Genomic DNA, 13,824 nt, shown 5'->3' with positions numbered 1-13,824 from the left:
GGGATCACCTTATTATAATATGGTACTTATAAGCACATCAAAGTATTTTATTGTAAAACAATTTTCAAATTGTGAAATCAAAGAGAAGGCTTTTTAAATCATTAAAGCATTTGCCTTTTCCTCTTCTTATAGGATCATGGGTGCTATGATAAAATCAAATGAATTGCTCAATTCTCCTGTGTCAGCTACCTGTAAATTTTCAGGATTCAGTCAGCAATCATCAAATGTGCTGACGGATTCTTTAGGTTTTGGTTTCTGTGGTTAGAAAACATCTAGGAAGGTGTAAATAATTGCCTTCCTACCTTTGCTCAAGCTGTTTTCTCTGCCTGAAAATCTTTTTCACCTCCCTCATTGCACATTAGTCTGAGCTTTCCCAGTCCTTCAGAATATCATGTAAAGGCCCCAATTTCTAAAAAATTATTGTTTCATGATAAAGCAGAGATGCTTAGAGAATTCGCCACCCAATTCTTCCCCACCAAAGGTGACCAACCTTCATCTGAGCTCCCTCCTGTGGCAATTTTTGTGCCTCTCTTGGCTTACTGTACACTGTCTGCCAAGATTGCCACGATTTCCCTGTCATGTTTGTTTCTTTCTTCTAGACATCTTGATTTATACTCTGTTGCCTTCTGCTTTCTCCTCAGCAGAGCCTCACACAATGATTTACACATTCCAGGCCCTGGGAAGGGTCCCTGTGCATTGTTAGATGTATCCATATGTGCTCATAGGCAGTGGGCTGCAGGTGACATGTAGATGGGACTTTCTGGCTCATGGGCCTTGTTCTTCACCTTAGCACCTTCTTCCTTACTCTTCAACTCTCCCTTGATTTATCTTGCTGCTCAGTCAGCCATCAGAACTTCCCCTCACAGCAGATTGTTTCTGGATAATAATTCAGCCCATCTCTTGACCATGGTTTCTCCAAACTGTGACTTCTCTGTCTTAATGGTAGACTATTCGATTACCTTGGATAAAACACTTCTGAGCTCAATCCATTCTCTGGGACTGTCTTTCCTGTATTCTCCTATTGGATCAGTTTTGCCTTTTTAATGAGACATTTTTCACCTTATTGACAGTATCCCAAGGAAGACTTTACCCTCTCTATAGAGACAAAGATTTAGAAAAACGTAAATGGTGGTGACAGCTTATTTGTCCATTGATTTTTAGGAAAGCCTTACTTTAGAGTACAGAAAAGCTACCTGTGTTTAGAGGCTAGTTTCCTAAGCAGCTGGCATTTTGGGGAGACCTTAATCCTTGTAATGACTTGGTAAATTGTAATCTGGCTCCATCGCATGATGGCATGACCAGGAAGAGTCGTAAAGGTATAAGACTTTTTTCTGGAGTCAAGCAGAAAATTCAGGCTCATTGCTTCCCCAATCCATTTTATATAGTCATGTATACCTCACGTTGATCATTTTTATGATGATATCATTTATTTTATTTTTTTGGGCGGAGGAAACGACTCAGAGTGCCTCCTGTCTCTCTTATGCTTCCCAGGGAAGAGAAAAGGATCCTCAGTGGTAAATGGCAGTGGCGGCGCAGCCACACCAAAGCCAGCTTCACACTCAGGAGAGGGCGCTTCACCTCCTGCTCATGGTTTCCATGCTCCACATGTTCAGAGAAATTGCACTAGTAATGAACTACAGAAATGGTCCCTGAAAGTATATTCTTGAAGTTATAATTTAAAAGACATTACCATAACAACCTACAATTACTGAATGTCAGAGCCCAGGGGCCTTTAGAGACCCTTTAGCTTGGCATTTTACAAAGTGAGGCATGCTACACCTGGTGATACCTGGGTCATTTTGGTGGGGTATCTGCATACAGTGCTAAATACCACAGATTCATGCAATGGGAGACCATCTCTTTTTAATTCTCTAGTCTTCTGATTAGCCAAAGAGTAGGTTGCAATTTAGAGTCAAAATGCCCTTATCACTTCTCCACTACTTATTAATCATCTTTATTTATTCATTTGTTTATAAATAAAGCAAACGCAAACCTCACGCTCAAATCTTCTGAAGTCAACACTCTCTACAAGATGAGTTTCATAATGCTTCTGTTGTCACTATGTTTATTTTTCATGGTTAAGGTTTACGTATTGCAAAGGATATTAATTTTCTATTTAAGGTGGTGATATAAGGTTTCCTTGTGTAAAACACATATGTAAGTGAAAATGTGACATAATTAAAAGAAAAATAATAACATTTATTGAGACCCTCAGAGTCTTAGTCTCTGAGAAGTCTATGGTTGAAAAGCAAACATGGTCCCCGCATTCCATAAACTACAGGTAGGTGAAGAACTAGACCATGCAGATGTGTTTTTATTTCTGGGAGTCTTGTGGCATTTGCGTTTCTCACTGTGAGCTGCTTCAAAGCCTCTGGGGAGTAGACAAAACATCCATTCTAATGACCTTTGTTTCTTTAAAATTAGGTCAATTTTGTGGAACCTCGCAATCTTTGTGTGTCACTTTTGTCCTTCTCATTTGAAGCTTCCAGGAATTATTTCCACTGAGTATGTGACTTAATTCTTCCTGGTGGCAATCAACGCTTTGAGAATAAATGATGCAATGGGAGGCCAGGACAGGCTGGGATGTGTCAAGGTCACATCTTCAGCCAAGAGGCTGCTCACGAGTCTCTCTCCATCCTACGAGGCAACTTAGCTCATGGCTGATCCAGGAAAGTTCTCCACCAGATGATTCCATGGTTTCTGTCATAAGGTGGCTAGGTGCTCCTCTCAAAAGCTCTCAGGACATGCCATCCTTTCCCCCAGAGGAAGGTGAACTACAGCTGAGGAGGGATTGGTGATGTTGTCTTCAGGAAACATTTCCCTCAATTGTCATCTTAGCTTTCACTTTTTCAAACAAGTAGGGAAAAAATGTTGGAATCTGGAGAACATCTGGGTAGCACATTGGTGAAAGGGATCTGTTTCTCTTTTCCTCTTATGGCAAGGAAATCATCCTCTGTTCCTGGGAAAATGATTAATGATAGCACACGGAAGCCAAAAGCTTATGAGCTTTTACTTTACTTTCTTTTTTTCTCTTACCTGTGGACAGATAGGCTCTTCCTGTGCATTTTGGCTTAGGATGCTCAAAATTCCAGGAATCTCCCTAAGCCCTGTTTCTTGAAGGGCCTGTGGATTTTACCAATGGCTTTCCTTTTTGGTGCACTTGAGCAATTATCCGATGGAGACAACACAGAAATTCTGAAGCTTTGAGACCTGCCTGTGCCCTTGGAGCTATCCAGTTTCTCTCTATCTCTGCTCAGTGAAGGCAAACCATGGCCCTGACAGACAGGAAGGCACGTTCACAAGTGTGTGGTGACCTGAAAGAGCTGGCTGACTCATGATTGAAGTCAGGGTAACCTCCTGTGGTCACCTAACTCCAGACACCAGAAAGAGAACAGAGGCCTGGCTGCCAGGCCCCTTCCTGCAGTGGCTTGAGGCATCATAGCTCCCTCTTCAGGGCACAAGGGCTTTAAAGCATGGCGTGATACATGCTTATATGTAGGGAGTGGGGGTCTTGGCCTTTTTGGAGCCCCATGACTCCAATCCAGCATCCTCTCCTGCTCTGAGACCCTCCCCCAACAATCCTGACTCCAACTTCCACTTTTTTCCATTTGATTGTTCTCCTCTTTGTCTCTGGGTTTCTCTACAATCCTCCCGTTATTCCACTCCTGAGCACACAGGCATCCCCTCTGTCATGACCCAGGGCTGAGTCAGCTTCTCTTCCATGCTTACGCTTCCCTATTTGTACCCCCCCATCAACTTCTCATATCACTATCTTCCTCCTCAATGCAGAGCCAAGGAAGGCCTCCCCAGAGGCCTCAACCCACTGCCAAACCTGCACCACAGTCTTACTGCTGAGAAGTGTCAGCCCTCTCATATATCTGGCTTCCAGGCTGCCCTTATACAGGGGATTGGTCCTGTTTGTGGCCCATTTGTCCTTCTCATAGGCCTGGACAATGAGGTTAGATAAAGGTAAGAGAACTCAACCTTGGCCGGGTGCAGTAGCTCACTCCTGTAATCCTAGCACTCTGGGAGGCCGAGGCGGGCGGATTGCTCAAGGTCAGGAGTTTGTAACCAGCCTGAGCAAGAGCGAGACCCTGTATCTACTATAAATAGAAAGAAATTAATTGGCCAACTAATATTATAGAAAAAAATTATTCGGGCATGGTGGCGCATGCCTGTAGTCCCAGCTACTGGGGAGGCCGAGGCAGGAGGATTGCTTGGGCCCAGGAGTTTGAGGTTGCTGTGAACTAGGCTGATGCCATGGCACTCACTCTAGCCTGGGCAACAAAGTGAGACTCTGTCTCAAAAAAAAAAAGAGAACTCAACTTAGTGTCCACTGAAGCTCCTCTATCTCGTGCCTCCCTCCTAATTCCTGGACTCCATTTCCTGTCTTTCCTGTGCCCAGTTCTCTCTGCCTTGCTCCCATGCCCACTGGCCTATCTTCTGGCTCAGGTACTTATCTCCTCAGAGCACAGTGTCAGTGCTTACCAGCTTCCTGGTCTTACTTAAATATCAGTGAGTCTCTCGAAGGCAGAAAGCATGACTGATTCACCTCTGTTTTCTCCTTCAGTTGCTGCACAGGGCCTGGCACATAGAAGTCAGTCTATCTGCTGACTATAAATTGAGAAATGGTAGGGACATACCTTCATGGCATGACATTAGAGCCACCCCCAAGGACACCTGAAATGGCAGCAGAAGCCAGTGTGGGGAAGATACAAACCACAACTCTTCATTTGAGAGTCTCTATTCAGCCAATATTGACTGAGAGCCTTCTCTATTCTGAGTACTAGGCTGAGGAAGAGAGAAAGACAAGCTTTTATGGAGCTTTGGAGCTTACTGTTTAGGGGGCTATTTACATGTAGGAGTGACAGAAATGATAACATTTAGAAAAAAATTTTCAAGAGAGTTACATAATATGTATAAAGGAAAATAATTTACTTTTATTATTTATTTATTTTAAAAAGCAAATGGTGCCCAGGTCTTCCAAAGCCTTGTAACCCAGGAGAGATTTGATTGCTGCTACTGCAGAGTGGTCATTACTGTATTTCTGCAATGTGACTGTGCATGTGCTATGTCTGATCATTACAATATGCATCTCTAGGTTGTTTATATAGTTACATGAGCCTGTATTATTTAGATAATTAAGCAAAGCTTAAATAATAAAAAATCTAGTCAATAGCATAAATTATGTATAAGGGAGAGTGGTTAATAAGCTTATGAATAAGGTTAATAAGCACATTAATAAGATTGACATATTTATGCTCATCAGTTAACTATTTGATAATATTCGCAGTATTTATTATAGAGCAGAAAGGCATCTAGTGATAAGATCCAAGTATACTCTGAATCATTAGTTTCTTCTCATTTCAGAGACATAGAAATGGATTTTGAACTAGAAAGAACCTGACTATCTCTTAGAGGAGCATGATTGAACAAATAATGTGCATGCCATTTCAATGTCTCTGTATCATCCCTGTCCTTTCCTAGTTTATAAAGAGGTTATAAAAACAAAATGACATGATGTATTTTAAGTATGCAAATTTACTATATATTAAGTTATATACAGTTAAAAACAAGAAATAAGCAACATTCTGCTTTATATCCTAAAGTCAACATATACAAAGGTTCGTATGTTTTCCCGTTAGTCAGTTATGAGCTATTTCTGCATTTACCAGTTATCTATATAATATCCCAGACTATGGAATGCAAAATAGTATGGGGTTTAAACAATAGGAGAAAAACTCCTTAACAGTGGCCATTTGAGGAAGTTTCTGTAACTGAAACATACATTCTTAGGTACCAATTTGTTTTGAATAAGCTGTTTAAACCTCCAAAATGCATTGATGACAAGTCTGAATTTTCCAGAAATGTCTAGTGAATTCCAAATTATTTTAGCTATGATCTATGGAATAGAACTTTGAACACAGACCATCCATTCCTCTGGATATTGGAGCAGATTAAAAGCCATTTTTCAATGGCTAGTCTACAGGCATGTGGCTTTCAGAAAGGTGGGCTAGAGGGACAGAGTCTGGGGACAAATGACAATTGGCTTTTTGCCATGATTCCTCGTCAGGAACCCAGAGTCCACTAAAGCAGTGTTTTCTAAACTGTGGCTTAACACCCATTAGTAGGTCATAAAGTTAGTGTAGTATACTATTGTCCAATAGAAATATGATGTGAGCCATAGAAGTAGTTTAACATTTTCTAGTATCTTCATTTAGAAAACAGTTGAAGTTAATTTTAATAATTTATTTTATTTAATCCAATATAGCCAACATATAATCATTGTAACATGTAATTAATAAAAAATTATCAATGAGATTGAGCATTTGTTGTTTTGAACTACGTTTTCAAAATCTGTGTTGTATTGTACACTTTCTGCACACCTTAATACAGACTTGTTGTGTTTCAAGTGCTACTGTGTCGTAGCCACGTGTATATCAGACAGCCCAAGTTCAGTGCTTGCAAGTTCACACGCTGAAATAGAATAAATAGAGCAGAAAATTTCAGAGGGCATTGCTCATAGTAAATCATTTTTCAGGGGATTTAAAATATACTTTGGGGCCAGGCTCGGTGGCTCACACCTGTAATCCCGGCACTCTGGGAGGCAGAGGTGGGAGGATTGCTTGAGGCCAGGAGTTTGAGATCAGCCTGAGCAAGAGCAAGACCCTGTCTCTACAAAAAGTAGAAAATTTAGCTGAGTGTGGTGGTGCATGCTTGTAGTCGCAGCTACTAGGGAGGCTGAGGCAGGAGAATCCCCTGAGCCCAGGAGTTTCAGGTTGCAGTGAGCTATGATGATACCACTGCACTTTACCAAGGGTGACAGAGCGAGACTGGGGGTCATGGTTAAAATAAAGCTTGTTAGCTGACTAAGTAGAGAACATTGATCACTCCTCAGCTCACAAGTCTATGGAGATGTGCTAAAGACAAATATTCTCTCAGCAACATGAAAGAGCTTCACGGAGCACTTGCCTGGCTATGTATTAACCCTTATGCTGCCCCCTTACTGATATAATTTCAAGACTTAGCTTATTCAAAGACTTACCTATTCAAAGACTTATCATATAAGACTTTGAAGGATTGCTGGAAGAACATATAGCTTACCAGTCTGCATACATGCTAAAACCTTCCCGGACCCAGGCAGATCAGCAGAGAGATGAGACCCTCAACCCTAATCTAGTCATTCTTTCTAAAATTTGACTTTGCTATGACACCATCTTATTAGGGTTCAAAGTTGCTATAAAGAAGGGTATTGTTGGCTTGTGTATGGGCACTATAATGCATTGATGAGAGGAATGTGTGTTGGTATAACACTTCTGGTGGGTAATTCAGAGAGACATATCAAAGAATTTAAAAATGTCTGTGCCCTTGGGCCCAGCACTTCCAGGGGTTTATTGTTCCATGTCCAGGAATAAATGGAAGTAATACAGATGGTCCCTGACTTAGCAATGGTTCAACTTAAGATTTTTTGACTTTACTATGATGTGAAAGTAATATGATGCAGAAACCATACTTTGAGTACACATACAACCATTTTATTATATTTTTCACTTTCAGTACAGTATTCAATAAATTATATGAGATATTCAACTATTATAAAATAGGCTTTATGTTAGATGGTTTTGTTCAACTGTAGGCTAATGTAAGTATTCTGAGTACATTTAAGGTAGGGTAGGCTAAACTGTGATGTTCAGTAAGTTAGGTATGTTAAATGCATTTTTGACTTAGGATATTTTCAACTTATGATGGGTTTATGGGAATGTAACCCCATTGCATAAGTCTGCATAAAAATTCAGCTACACTAAATACAATGTGGTATGTTGGTTCAGATCCTGGAACACAAAAAGGGCTTTGGTGGAAAAACTAGTGAAATCAAAGTCTGGAATTTAGTTAATAATAATGTATCAAAGTTGAATTTTGAGTTGTGACAAATGTACCATGGTAATGTAGGATATTAGAATTAGGGAAAACTGAATAAGGAATATATGAAAACTCTCCATACTGTCTGCAAATTTTCTGTAAACTTAAAATAATTCTAAAGTAAAATATTTATTAAAAGCATTCATCCATAAGGATGTTCATTGCCGTACTATTTATAAAAGCCAAGAGTTGGAAACAACTCACATATCCAACCATTGAAGATTGCTTAAAAAATTCTGATGCCACAAACAATGAAATTGCAGATAAATCATCTAAATGATGTTTTAGAATTGTATTTGTTGACAAATAAAGATGTTTATAACATAGTAAGTGAAAAATCAGCTTTCAAAATATTATTATTTTATAAATATATGTATATAAAGAGAATTCAAAGAATATTCTGAGTCAATGGGATTAAAGGCAGTAAAACAAATTTTTGTGTGCCTGTGCAAATGTGTTTACTAGTTTTCCTATACAGTGCTTGTGTTGGTTTTGTAATAAGAATTTTTAAAGTTTTTTTTTTTTTTAATTTGCAAAAGTGAAATGGGTGAGTCAGAGTGCTCTGACACAAGGGGTGACAGTGATGAGTGTGCTCCCACCACAAACTTGGAAACAAGGGACTTGCTCTCTGAGAATTAAGCTCAGAAATTAACATAGAAACTATTAGTGTTGAGTTGGGCAAAATCTCTCTAAAAAAATCAGAATGATTCATAGGCCAGAATTAATGTTGGCTCCAGCCAAATGTGATATTCAGAAACACAATTCAGAATGTCTGTCAGAAAGGAGCTGGTGTGGAACAGACTTAGCTAAAGGAGAGTCACAGAGAGCGCTGGTGTCATCTCAGCAGGCCCACAGATGACACACGTGGTCAGACTGGCCTTAGTTTCTCTTTCTCCCCTGAGAGGTCTGTCTATAGTGACATGGAAGTGTCATCATGTTATCCTGTCTGATACCATTGAGTGTGTAGATCATCCAGTTAATTCCTGACTCTAACGAGGGTTAGGCCCATGACAGAGGCTCAGGTTACTTGACTCTCCCCAAAGCCTGTCTGCAGCTGGTCAGGCTGACACGAGTGTCCATCCTCCTGACAATGAGTTTCCTCATTGTGAAGGAGCAGATTTGGCTGCTAACTTGATGAATGTCTCTGTGCAAATTGTTAGAGTGAGTCAGTGCTCTGGGTCCAGTCAAATCTGTAGCTCTGACAGGAATAATTATGAGCCTGAGAGCAGAAGGGCCAGACTGTGGAACCTGAGAATTACCTATGATCCTAGCTCCCTTTGGGCCTTGGCACAACAAACAGCATTTCCCCTAGCATGTGGCAGCTCACTTATTTCTTTTGAGATGCTCTGCCCAGCTCAACCATCTAAAACCCACCCAGTTTCCTTAGCTAGATAGGGCAGCAGAGCCCAATGAGATGAGTGAATCCTATAGGAACCTGATCAGAGTACTCAGATGGATATGGAAACCCAGCAAACTTCCACTGAAGGTCAAGTAGTTCCCAGGTATTGAGCTCAGTGGAGATCCCTCATGTCAACTGTTCATCGTGGCTCTGTTGTGGCAAGAGATATATCAGACTTGGAGTCATCAGGTTTTGTTTCTATGGCTTTCGCCTAATTTACTGGGTGACCCTGCATATGCCAACTTTTTGGCCCCTTGACCATAAAATTAAGGTAACACAGCATTTAGTTGCTATGATGGATAAGAAAGTACACTGAAGTCTTTCCAGTGTAGGAGTCCCTAGAATTCTTCTAGATAATTTTCTCTGAACTGTGGCCATGTTGATTCCCTTGCTGGCTTGTTGTTTTGTGACTATTGCATGACTGCACAGGGTATAGCAGAAGAAAGACCCTTGTAATTGTAGTCAGAAGACCCTCACTTACCATGTGCATGTCTCATATTCCAATTCATAAAATGAGGAAAAGATTTACCTTTCACAACATGATTTAAATGGAACACTGAAGGTGGAATTGCTTTGTGAACTATTTAAAGTCCTATTATTAGATTCTTAACTAGATTTTTACTTTGTTCCATAAAACTGTAACACTGATCATTTTGAACTTATTTCTAAGAATGAGACATGGCATAGGGCAGGCTGACCTCCTAACCCAGACCACATGATGCTTGGTCACCATCCTGCTGAGGTTTTGGGGCTTGGACATGTCCATTGGCAGAACACTCCCTGCTGATTGAAGCAACTACTCCTATTCTGGAAGAGCCCTGGTTCTGAAATCCTTTTTATAAATAAAAATCTGGCTCTCTATTTTCCGTTGTTATTCTTACTTCAGTGACAACAGAATAAACCTGCGTCCTCTTCTGCTATGGTACAACCTCAGATTTCAGAGACAACTGTGGTGTTCCCCTCACCATGTTTGTCTTTTCTATGCCTCAATTCCCTCTAGTTTCTTGTCCTGAAATATTCTCCACATTCTTCAACGTCTTGGCCAAGCTTCCTTAGATACATGGCAATTGGTCAATATCCCCCTTAAGATCTGTCACACTCAAATAATAGTTAAGAATGGCCAACATTTATGGAGAACTTAGCACTAGATAATAAGAACTTAATATAAATTAACTCATTTAATCTTCACAAGGACTTTATAAAATAGGAACTTTTATTATCCCCTTTTTTAGAGAAAAAGAAAAAGAGGCACAGACAGTTGGTAACTTGCTCACCTAGGTAGTAAGTGGAGAATCTCAGTTTGAATTCTGGTCTCTGCTATATTATGTGGTCCTTTATGAAAAAGAGCATCTATCCCTCTCTTTGGATGGATCAGCACAGGAGAATGCTAAACATCATTCTTTCATTAGTAAGCCCTGTATTTGGCATACATTATATTTCACTCTACTGCACAAGCCCAAGTGACTTCTTTCTGGACCTTGGTTTTCCCACGTGTCATATGAAGGAGCTTGGTGAGGTAGTTTCTAAAAGACCTTCGTGGCAGTGATATTTGATAGTTTCATGTCCTAGAAATTTATATTAAAGGCAACCTAAAATGTCTGGCCTGATTCCTATGCCAAAATATATACTAATTTACCTATGATTCAGACTTTCCAATTCAGTTGAAAGCAATTTTCCTACTAAGAAAACCATGTTCTAATCTTGGCAATTATTTCTATATAATGGGACTATTTTAAAGAAAATCAGTTCTGGTGATCTGGTCAAATTTGCTTAAGATCTGGTCTGCCATCTTCTCCACTCTTACCTAGCCCACAGGGCATTTGCAATGGGACTAGTCTTTTTAAAGCCTAAATTTGATAGTTCATTATACTAATGAAATATCAGGACTCCTTAGTGTTTATAGAATGAAGCCAACCTTGTATTAAAAGCCCTTGATTCATGTTTCCAGTCTTTTCCTCTATTGTGCGTCTTTATTCTCCATTGGCCTCTTATTTGGTTCACAATTCTTCCTCTACTGGGAATGCCATTAACTCTTTCACCCTATTGAAATTATACTTGTCTTTTAAGGTCAGGATAGATGACTTTTCTTGTTCGAAGGCTTCCATTCTTTCTTTAGTCAGATAATCTTTCACCTCCAAACTCTCTCCTTCTCTACCCCTACCTCCTGATACACACCGACATTAGAAATTCTGATTAAATCAAGCAAATATCTATTTGAGTGTGCCCTGAGTTCCAGAGGCCCCTAGCTCAGCACCTGGCACAGGGTAGATGCATCTTTCCTAGAAAACACCCATTGTGTTTCATATCAGTATTTATATCAGTAGCTGACAGCATTTTAGCAGTCTACGGTGATGATTAATGCTTGTGACTATCTGGTGTTCAGTAATGTTATACCCCATTTTCACCAAGGCTGGCAAGGACGGAGATATTGCATTTGTCTTACAAATTTGTTGGGGCAGAGCCAGAGTAAACATTGACTGGAGGTTCTGTGTGAGGCCAGCTCATTAGAATTTTAACCAATTTGTAAGAATAATCTCAATTAGCACAGCTCATTAGACTCTAATTGGACTTTAAGCTGTTCTTTTAACCTGGTAGCCTTGGTGGGGCTCCCGGGACTGAGTTGCTGGGGGTGGATGTCTACACGGATGTATATGTGTGGACACGCCAAAGAGTTAATTTTCCCACAGCAGGGTGGAGTAATCCAACAAAAACAAACAAGGAATCAGACTGGCTTGACAAAAGCATTGTATGATTGTAAAAGGCAATAGGATGCAGGTTTTGGAAAAAACAAACTTTAAAAATTTTCTCTCTTATTACAACTAAAAGATGCTGCTGATGCCAGTCTGTGCTCAAGACTGGTCAACAAAAATACCTCTGGAGAATAGCCACCGCTGCCTCACTCCAGGCTAGCTCAAGGTAACCTCAGGGTAACTTACTTGGTGTTAGGCCAAAAGTCTATTCTGGCCCTGGTCCTACCTCCCTGGTACCTGTTGAGTGCCTGCAGCAGTGTCTAGGTACCTCTTATCCCAGGAAGGTCTTTGTAAAGTGTCTAACCTGTGCTCTCCCTGTCAACTCTTTCTAGATGTTGTGCTCCTCTCCCTCTTACCACTTGAAAAGTTATAAAAAGCTTTGGAATACATTGATTTTGGTTGTGAAATATATCAACTCAAGACTTGAGACACCCACTATCTTTTCATGTGTTTGACTTCCTAGGAGTTCATAGACTTGGAAGAGAACCCAGGGGTCCCACCCAGTAGAGCTCCCCATTTGCAATGGCATGGATAGGTGCCTGTTGCTGCCACTTTTGGTAATGGGGCACTGTTCTGTCTTCCTGTGTATGCCACTCACTTACTCACATCCTGATTCCTGAAGCTATGCTGAATATGCATGATCCAGCTTCCACCTGATAGCCTTTCAGGAAATACTGGTGACTCCTTTGAGTCTGCTTATCTTTAGGTGGAGAACTCCTTCCTCCCTTAACCCCTCCTCAGGCAGTCCCATTTTGAGATCTTTATGCTGACCCACAACACTTCTTCTCTTTGTTATCCTCTCTCATTTATAGTGAAGGACTTAAAATGGAGAACATCCTACCCACTGCTCCCCATTCTAAACACTGGCATAGAATAGAATTTCACCTTACTTGCCCAGGCCTTTATACCTCTGTTGATATAGCCAGCTGTGGTACCTTTAGTTCTATTTGGCAGCTCTGTCAGACCTTTTCCCCTGACAAGCATCATGTCAACCTGTTTCTCACAATCTGGTCTTCTCCTTGCAACAGCTCACTTGGGTCAATCAGGGCTATAACTCACCCAATGGCAGGATTTTGTCTTAACTCTGTTTCACTTTGTCTTGTTGGATTCGGATGGTCTTTATTTGTAATCCACTTAAGAATCAAGAAATATGAACTGTCCAGAGTTGTTGATTGAGGTCAATAGGCATAGTTCCTGTTGTCCACCTATTGTAGCATACTGTATGCTAACTTTTATTCAAAAAACCCAATTTGTGAATTTTCTTACCCAAAAGTCTCCAACCCATTGAGTTTTATGTTCTGACCTTGTTTTCTACTCATATGCCAGTTTCTTAGAAGTGGAGAGAGCTTCGAAGAGAGTGAAAAAAATAATAATAAAATAAAAGAGACGTTGTTCTTCAACTCTTTTTTTGGGTGCTTTCCATTCAGAGATTGAATGGTTTCCCCTCAAGAATCCAGTCATATTTTTGCTGTTGCTGTGATTGCCTTTGGGGTCTTCTTCATAAATTCTTTGTCTAGGCCAATGTCTATAAGAGTTTTTTCAACGTTTTCTTCTAGAATTCTTATAGTTTCATGCCTTAGGTTTAAGTCTGTTATCCATTGTGAGTTGATTTTTGTGAGAGGTAAGAGATACGAATCCTGTTTCAGTCTAGTACATGTGGCTATTCAATTTTCCCAGCACCATTTATTGAATAAGGATCCTTTTCCTCAGTGTATATTTTTGTCTGCTTTGTCAAAGATTAGATGGCTATGTGAG

The 13,824-nt window shown here is 40.3% G+C and overlaps 1 protein-coding gene and 1 non-coding gene across 2 annotated transcripts in view; one reads left to right on the top strand and one right to left on the bottom strand.

Moving 5' to 3' along the window:
- Positions 1-13,824, top strand: part of LOC142874245 (uncharacterized) — a 680,900-nt gene that overhangs the window by 285,021 nt on the left and 382,055 nt on the right. The window lies entirely within an intron of this gene.
- LOC142874617 (small nucleolar RNA U3) lies at positions 1,453-1,665 on the bottom strand. The gene has a single exon (XR_012922283.1). It is a non-coding gene; the product is annotated as a small nucleolar RNA U3 (small nucleolar RNA).

This window comes from Microcebus murinus, chromosome 12 (assembly GCF_040939455.1).
Source record: "Microcebus murinus isolate Inina chromosome 12, M.murinus_Inina_mat1.0, whole genome shotgun sequence".
Taxonomy (NCBI): Eukaryota; Metazoa; Chordata; class Mammalia; order Primates; family Cheirogaleidae; genus Microcebus; species Microcebus murinus.
This window is presented reverse-complemented; position numbering and strand designations above follow the sequence as displayed.